Genomic DNA, 9,121 nt, shown 5'->3' on the forward strand with positions numbered 1-9,121 from the left:
AGGTTAAGGGCTAGGCTAATTTTACATTAAGATTAACCGGGGTTGGGTGGGCTAAAATTTTAGTTAAGCAAAATATTGGCGGGGATTGGGCTTTAAAAATCAGGCCCGAGCAGAGCTCAAGTGTACAATCCAGCTCAGACTGAAGTCGTCTGACCATCCGTTGCCCCGGATAATAAATTGCAAAAAAGTTACAAAAAAACGTAATAAGTACTGATGATTTTGTGAACCGAATGCGTAAGTTCGTTCTCGGCAGGCTCCTATTATACGAGTGACATCATTTACACCACTACTGGCTTTATGTACGTCTCGTTAATATTATAACAACGCGCACATACTTCTTTGATCTAGATCTTTCCGTCGTTTCTCAACCATTTTTCATTCACGTATTCCTTGACCTCTCACCATTTCGTTAGGTACTATCAACTGTACAATTTGTGAATTGTAGGGTAGACGAAAAACTATATAATAAATTTACTACTGGAAAATTTGGAAAACGAAATAAATAATTATGAATTATTTATTTATTTTAATCATTATGTACTGCGCTATATCGTATATAAAAATAATAATATTAACTATAAAGTGTAATTTTAATATGGTCTTTGGTGTTGTTTGGGTAGCAATTAAATTTTAGAAATCAGGATTTACAAATGGTAATAAACTCGTGGATCTAAACTCACAGAGTGTCTATTACGGTGTGTTTAATTTAATGAAAGTGAAGTACGTTAATACCGTTACAACTATACACTATATTAATATTGTCGCCCATTTGGAATACAGAAGGCTATCGGGACTATAGGTGTACACGTATGAGTTTGTAATGTTTTATTAATTAAACACAGAGGCGTATTTATTGGGGGGGGGGGGGATCACCATTTCCACCAGAGAATTTTCAGACCTCAAATTTTGAAATTTCGATCAATTTGAAGTTTGTTAATTTGATAAATTCGGCTAAAGGAAGAATTGTAAAATTTATAAATTTCATTAATTTTATAAAACTATAATTCATAAAAACTAATAAAATCCGGGTACGTTAATATTGTTGTTTATAACTGTGCAAGTCAAAACACATTATACACTTCACAGGTTAATGACTATTTCTGTAGCCTGTAGTTTGCAGAAAATGTTTGTCTACTAATTGTGGAGATAGTTGGATGAAGATCGCATTATAGCATTTATAACCTTGCAATTTTATCGATTCAATCAGATTTAAATATTACTACCGATGGAGTTATTGACGATTACATTTGCACACGGTTCTCGTGAGAAATAATATTCCGTGTTGCAACGGTCATCTGCAACTATTGGTACGTACCTAAAAGGTAAATATAACTACAAGAGTTAATGTGATAAGCTATTAGTGGGGATGCAATGCTTTGCACGGTCCGGTGTTTTCATTTTATCGATGACCCGTTCCCCGTCGGTTCGATTTCTACAAGTGAATAGTATTTTTGGACACGGTTAGGTCGGGCTAAAAATTCAATCTGGTCCGATGTCATTTATTGATTTATCAGCCCGGTCCGACGTCAGTGTTTGTCATATCAATCCGGTTCGGTCCGGTCTACGAAAAAGTTGTTCGTGACTGGTAGATATTGGAAACGGAACGCGTCGTCGTATTTCCGGTCGTGAATGAACGATAAGACGTTAAAACAACGAACGACGTCACGGCCCGCCACCGGACAATGGAACGAGATCTGTATACATAAAACCGTATTTAGTGTCCAGAAATAGGCGTCGTGAAAGGGGCCGTATACCGGGTGGTACTCTTACCGATGGTGAGATTTACATACATGCGCAACGGTGTGTAATTATTGTACGGTCAGCCAAAGAGCATAAGTCACGGCCATTAAGCACGCGTGGAATATTTAACTTTTTAACCGCGACCAAAGTCGCCACGCGCGTCGACCGTTTGAATAAGCGTAACGATTAAGCCGTCGACTATTTTTAACGTAAGAATATTGTTGTATCGTTCGATCACCGCGGGTGATCGCTAACGATATTTTTGATTTTTTTGTTTTTAAACCCCCGAGAAGAAATCGATCGCGGAAACGTGTATACGCCGTCTATACCACCCTGTACGGTCGCTTCGCCTGTGTACACTGTACAGTACAGTAACGAGTTGAGTAATGGTTCAGGGAGTAGGTGCAATGTACCGGGACGGCGGAGCCTCAAGGCTGAGGTTTTTTTTTGGGGGGGGGGGCATTAAACGCAAGAGGGCCGTAGAAATAAAAAATTCTTTGCGGTTTAAAAGAATTTAAATATTTTAATTTAATTTAGGTGCATAGGCGTTTTAAAAATAATACCGAACAACCAATTTTTTTTTTTTTTTTTTTATTAACTTAATGCTTCAAATAAAAAGTTTATTAGCTTGCAATAGTTTTTATAATAATTATTACAATATCCTACAATATTTTAATATCTAAAATATGGAATAAATATTGAAATTCTAAATTGTTTGAAAAATTATACTATTTTCCACTATGTAATTAAGTTGTTTTTAACTCAATCACATAATTATTGTTTCATGTATTGAAAAACTACACAATGTTTATGTCGATAATTATTTTATTAGTTGCATCCAGGTTTTTTAAGATTCAAATTAGAAACTGTTCTTCGCCTATTTTTATTGAAACTAAAATGCGGTGGTTGACAGTCATATTTTTGTTTTTATTTGAATATATATGTGTACGCATTCCGATGTCAAATTAATTACTAGTAACACGCGATTAAATCGATTTTTTTGTAATTCTCACACTACAGTAGTTATTAACAAGTATTTCAGATGTTGAAAAAATTAATTTCTATTCCGGTATAGACTTCAAGAGAGTCGGTGTTTCTACTTGAAACTTTAGATAACAACTCAATAATGGTTTTAATTAAGATGTAAATGCGTTATAAAATCAATCATAAATCATTAACATCACTGACTCCCGAGTACACATTATGATTAAAGATTTTTCTTTTTAAAAATCGAAGTTTTAATATAAAAGTTGAACGGTTTATGTATATATAAATTTATATGCATTAAAATTAACATTCATTTCTTCACTTTTCTCTTTTCTTCAAAAAAAATTTGATATTTAATGCACTTGGTTAAACTATTTTTCATTATTAATATTGTTGTATACACGCAATAATCGATAGTCCAATTTGTTCATAATGAGTTTTTTAAATGTTTGTAAATAATGAAATTCGCTTGGTAATTTCTTTACACAATTATTCTTCTGGTTTTAAAATAATTTTAATAACATAAATTTCATTTAATGCTTTGGAAAAAAAAAATTTTGAATTTACTTATTAAATATGTATAACATTCCAAAACAGATTAAAAAAATAGATAAAATTATATACTTAAATTTTATTTTCATATTTTAATATTTTAATAATAAAAATAAATATCATAATTCTTATAAACCTAACACTAAAACGTTAAAATCATTATAAATAATTATAACAATTATTTATTTTTATGAAATGTAAAAAAAAAAAAATGAATAATTTAAAACTAAATTACATGAACTAAACTAAATTGTTTAAACAAATATTTAAAATCAGACATCACACAAAAAATAACCCGTATCTATAATTCATATATATATTCGTTATTTTTATTAAACTGTGTTAAAAACAGAAGTAATTATCTTACACGTAAAGCATAAAATATACAATATTATTGATACTGATTAATAATTTCATCATTGTAATTTTCAATCATGATATTATTGACAATGAGATAAAATTATAATTTGACCTTCCTGCTTGAATAATTTGTTCAAAAATTTTTAAATATTCAAAGCTAATCGCATAGAATATTTGACTTTACATAAATGAAATTAAAAATTCAACGATTCTGTTTTTAGATTGCATATCAGTTTTATAATCGATTGGTTGAAGTTATACATACTATTAAGACAACGTTATTTAGTAATAATAAATCAAGTGTAAAATGAAAATCCAGTCAATTTGTCGAAAAGCAAGCCATAAGCTATAACTTGTCAGTTGAATTTGTGTCAATAACTTAATTACAGTCATTGCTATTTACTATACTCTCTTTAACTATCTTATCTTAGTTAAGTCTAAATAGTATAATTGTATTCACATAGAACCTATGCGAAAAAACACTCAATAATGTTTTTATTTTGAGAACAAGTGTACGTTGATGAGTAATTGTTTATGTTCAATCTGTGAAAAACAGTAAGATAAAAAACAACTATTTTTAGAGGTTAGTTTTTCGTGCCTTTTTTTAGTATATAGTATCTAAAAGGACATTTATATAGAGTCGAGCGTTTACGAAAAATATTATTTGTTAATTTTGTTTGCTTTAGGGAAACATACAAGAATTCGAAATAAATACACTCCTAAATGCTAACTACCTAAGCACAGATTATCAGCAAGCACAATATATATATATTATTTTATCAAATCAATAGATATACATAATAATTGTAAATGATTATAAAGTAAGAATAAAATAAAAAATACGGACGTTTAAGCTATATTGAGCAATACATTAAAAATTATATTGCCGATAATATAATACATATACAACAATATAATTATAATTATACGTATATACATAAAAGCGCCTAAATTCAGAATAAATTTCAATCCAAAAATATTTTTTTTTAAACTTAAAGGGTATTTTTAAATAAAAGAAATATTTTTTTTATTTTTTTTTTTATTCATGTCACGTTTATAAAAACGTGTTGTTGTATGAAAATTATTGTATTATATTACGTTTAAAGAACACTATTGTGAGGCAGCGCACTATTTGTTTATATTTTTTCTGCTTCTTTATAAACAAGATATACAATTTGAATATTAGCATAATCGAATATGCGTATATTGAAAAATTGTTATTGGAAAAATTGTCCTAACCTGAAAAAAACCTTTAGTTTTAAATTTAAATATAATTTTCGTACACGTGAATACTCGCAAGTGATAAATAACGACTTACGGCTCACAATTATTATGCAAGTATGACGACGATGAACATAAATCATTTTCTATGAGAATTTGATAGTGATATTTTATCTCAATTATTCTTGTATGAGGTACCAATACTTTTATATTCATCAATTTCTACAACTGAACAATTTGGTGAAACGTAATAATAGGTAAGAATCATAAAACAACGTTTAGAATAATATGCTAAAATATGGGACGATAAAACAGTAATTTTTTTATCGGTTTATTTTCTACAACACATTGTTTTTACCGCACAAAAGTGTACACGAAGAATATTATTACTTATACAACATTAAAAATAAATGTTATATTATTCGAAATTATATTATTAACATTTATACAATACGGACGATGATAGTTTTCCTTGTTTCGTAATAACAACGCATGCCGTATCTATCGCATTCTTGCGGATGAACGTTTTTATTTTCCGCTTACGACCGTTTTTTATCTCGTTGATATTATATCGAGATTATATACACATCAAGAAGTGTTTAGAATATTTAGATTGAAAAGAAATAAAAACAAAAAACGGAACGGTCTCGTCACAATCGTCATTATTTTCGTAACATTCGACGAGTAGCGCGTCCGACACGTCATTGTTCACATCAAAGTATGGCGCCAACAGTGGGATAAAACAATCTTATCGACCACAGAAACAATTAAAAATAAATCCGCGTAGACCCACCGCGAACGCCACCGGACACGTTAGTCGATTTCGATGGATATTTCTAGGAAAACCTAATTTAAAATCGGATTTTTTTTTTCGACTACGCAACGCACGTTTCACAAAACACCAACGCATGCGTACCACGACCGGCTGAAGAATTCAAAATGCAAATTACGCGCGATTTGCACGTTGCAGTTCGATAACAAATAAACTATCCGGTTCGGTGCAGTTGTAAGCCAGCATTAACATTACTCTACCACCCCTCGTCCGTCAAAGAAGTAGCCGATACGCGGTTTACACGCCCCCCCGTACACATGTAAGACACTACCGTTTTCGATGTAAAAATCGTCCAAGACGTCATCGCGTACGACAAACAATACGACGGTTGGATTCCCGAATGGTACACGCACGAGCATGACGTCGGCGTTGCTGTCCGGTCGTGTCCAGCATAATTTACCGCAGCACGTGTGATCAAAACAACGTTCGTTTTTGACACCGCGGCGGTTGACGAACGATTTCGATGACGCAGGAGCAGGTGGGAAACGCTGTGCTCGCGCGAAAACGACGACTATCGGATCCCATTTGTAATACGGTGCGAATTAATAACGTGTTATTTATTCGTGTCATGATTTAGTATATGCAGTGGCGTTGGATAGAATTTTTTCTCTGGGGGGAGGGGGGTGTTTAAGAATCAATTTATAATATTCTTAGTATATCTCTTAATACGAGGTCCTATATAATAATATTATATTTAAAACGGTATTATTATTATGTCCCGTAATCAATGAAAACGATTTTTTTTTACTCAGTTTTTAATATATACCTAATCATAGTAAAATGAAAATATAATTTTACTATATTACGTAAATATAAATAAATAATAGTTAAATATCATTAAAAATAAAATCTGGGGGGCATGGAAACCCTTTACACCACTTTCATAACTACACCACTGAGTAAATGTATACGTATACGGAATCGGTACGATTTGAATTAATATTGTTCCTACTCTGTTATGCATGCAATACGTAATCGAAAAATAAGAGCTACTATTTTATGTCCTGTAACGTTTTTTTTTTTGTAAAACACGAAATGGACCTAACCGCTGAATAATAGGTATGTAGATAGTGTCTTTTAACCATTGGAATTGGTTTAACTTAATATTATGCGTTTGCTGCCAGTGGCATATTTATACAAGTGATAAGATCGACTCCTGTGCCGGAATAAGTTTTTGCTTTGTTCGATTTATTTACCGTTGGATCGGAATAACTTGTCATACATTCGCTGCCGATGGAATATTTATACTAGTGATATGTGATATAATGTGATGTATATGCTGAAATAAGTCTTTACTTTATTTGACTTACAACATGGTGAAAAATCTAATTCAGTTACATTTTTAAAAGTGTAAATAAAAAATAAATAAAAAAATCATTTAGTCCGATGCGGTTTCGTAGTAATTGTGGTTTATTTCTATTAGCGCGGACGGATCTGAAAAACTGTAAATCTATTTGGTTCAACTTTTTTTTCGCATTTTCCGGCGTATATTTCAACCAGGACTCGGAGCTTTTACGCACTAAAAAAATAATGAAATATGCGAATACGTATGCACTTAAAAAAGTTTAAATATGCAGTATTACATAATATCATTTTTATTATAAAATACGTAATACGTATATGTACATGGGAAAAATTTCAAAAATGTTTTATTATTAGAAAAAAAAAAATTGTTTTTCTATTAAATCGGAATTTTAATATTTAGATTAAAAAATAACTATCGAATATTACAGCCCTAGGTAAAAATGAATATTTTATTAAAACATTATAAATCGAAATGTTTTAAAAATACAGAACCGCATACGCAACACAAACGTTTGTACTTTCATTTCCGTACGTTTTACGGAACGAATTTGTATCGAATCAAGACTTCGAATAGGTATAGAGAAACATGTAAAAGCGTAAAGTTCCAAGTCGTGAACATAATCGTTAAGCCGAATTCGATCGATTTCGCATGAAATTGTATTTGAACCGTATATGAACATTATAAAATTACGATAACGACGAAACGTAGTTCGTAACCGATTTCTAAACCTTTTTTCACATAAATCGTACCACACGAGCAGGAGGAAAAGGACGCGTTGCCGGAAAACGTGGTTTATACTAAATACTCACCGAGCGTGGTTCCGGACGGAGATGAAACGTGGCGTGCACCGTTCACAGGGCGAACTAGTCGAGGGGAGACGATAGGGGTTAGGAGGTTCCCTGTTCGGAGGTGAAACGCAGAAAACGGCAGGATAACGGGGTGGGCGTAGAGCGGCGTGTGTGCAAGTTCGGACGACGGCGGCGGCGGCAGCAGCGACGGGAGAAACAACGAACGCGGACACGACATGTGCGCACCGGACGAGCGAGTGGACGTCACTCAGGGCCGCGTGTACCGGCGGCAAGTGGTTCGTTCGCAGCGCGCGCGGATTAACGCCGTCGTCGTCGTCGTCGTGTCCCCTCCCCCGACCGCTGCTCGGGCTGTCGTCACGCCGTTCTCCGCCGCGTCGTGCAGGTGTACGGCGGACGGCCGACATCTTCAAAATCGAATTTCGCGACGCCACCGATGAAATACAGAACCGCGTCGCGCGGCAAACTTCGGAACTCCGCCCACCGTTTTACGGCTACTACTACGTCAGCCACCCCCAGGGGCGTATTTAGACTTACTTTTAGGGGGGGGGGGGCGAATCAAATTTTACAAGTAAAATTTTTTGCAACATTTAAACCAGGTGAATTCTTTATATTTGTGGTTTTTTGTTAATCTAATGCTGGATCCACTTATAATCAACTTTTGTGTAGTTATTTTTTAACACCTGTCCATGTTTTGAAAGTTACGCTTGCGTTTTATTTGATTTTTCACCAAGTATGGACCTGACAAAAAACCTAATTTCAGTACTCACAGCCATGCGTAATTTTATTTCGCTATAAAACGATTCACATTGAACAATTTAAAATGTGTATCTTACATATAATCGATTCCTTAAATACGGATTCAGGGAGGGGGGTCGATGGCTCCCTTCGCCCCCCTCCTAAAATACGTCCCTGCTGCTGCCGTCACGTTCGCCGGCCGCGCTAGGCATACGCGCGTGGACCACTTCGGGTGATATCGGGATATTACTGTTGCGTTGAATTCGATTTTGATTTGATTCCGTTTCTGAAGCAATGATACGAATGTGTTGTTGTAATAACTTCTGTCTCGCGAACAGGAAAAAAAATGACAAAAAAAAAACCGTCCGCACCGTTGACGTAAAATTACACAATTAATTTAGAGTGCAACAATAGTAATTTTATCAATACCATACACGATGATAGTTGGAAAAAATTATCTTTTAATTGGTACGCGGAGATCTGGTAAGTGGTCAACGGGTACGTAAATGAAAAACGTTTTCAATATGCTTTGCTAAATATAATTCGTAATCGGTGTCAACGCCATGTGATGGTCGCGAA

At 33.6% G+C, this 9,121-nt stretch overlaps 1 protein-coding gene across 1 annotated transcript in view; it reads right to left on the reverse strand.

Moving 5' to 3' along the window:
* The window catches only part of LOC112692129 (free fatty acid receptor 4-like), a 50,543-nt gene extending 42,463 nt beyond the window's left edge, over positions 1–8,080 (reverse strand). Inside the window, exon 1 of the mRNA XM_025566696.1 lies at positions 7,808–8,080. The gene's annotated coding sequence lies outside the window, so the exon portion shown is untranslated. The remainder of the gene's footprint in view (positions 1–7,807) is intronic.
* Positions 8,081–9,121: the final 1,041 nt, after the last annotated feature.

The sequence above is a fragment of the Sipha flava genome, unplaced genomic scaffold (assembly GCF_003268045.1).
Source record: "Sipha flava isolate LNK unplaced genomic scaffold, YSA_version1 70_pilon_pilon, whole genome shotgun sequence".
Taxonomy (NCBI): domain Eukaryota; kingdom Metazoa; phylum Arthropoda; class Insecta; order Hemiptera; family Aphididae; genus Sipha; species Sipha flava.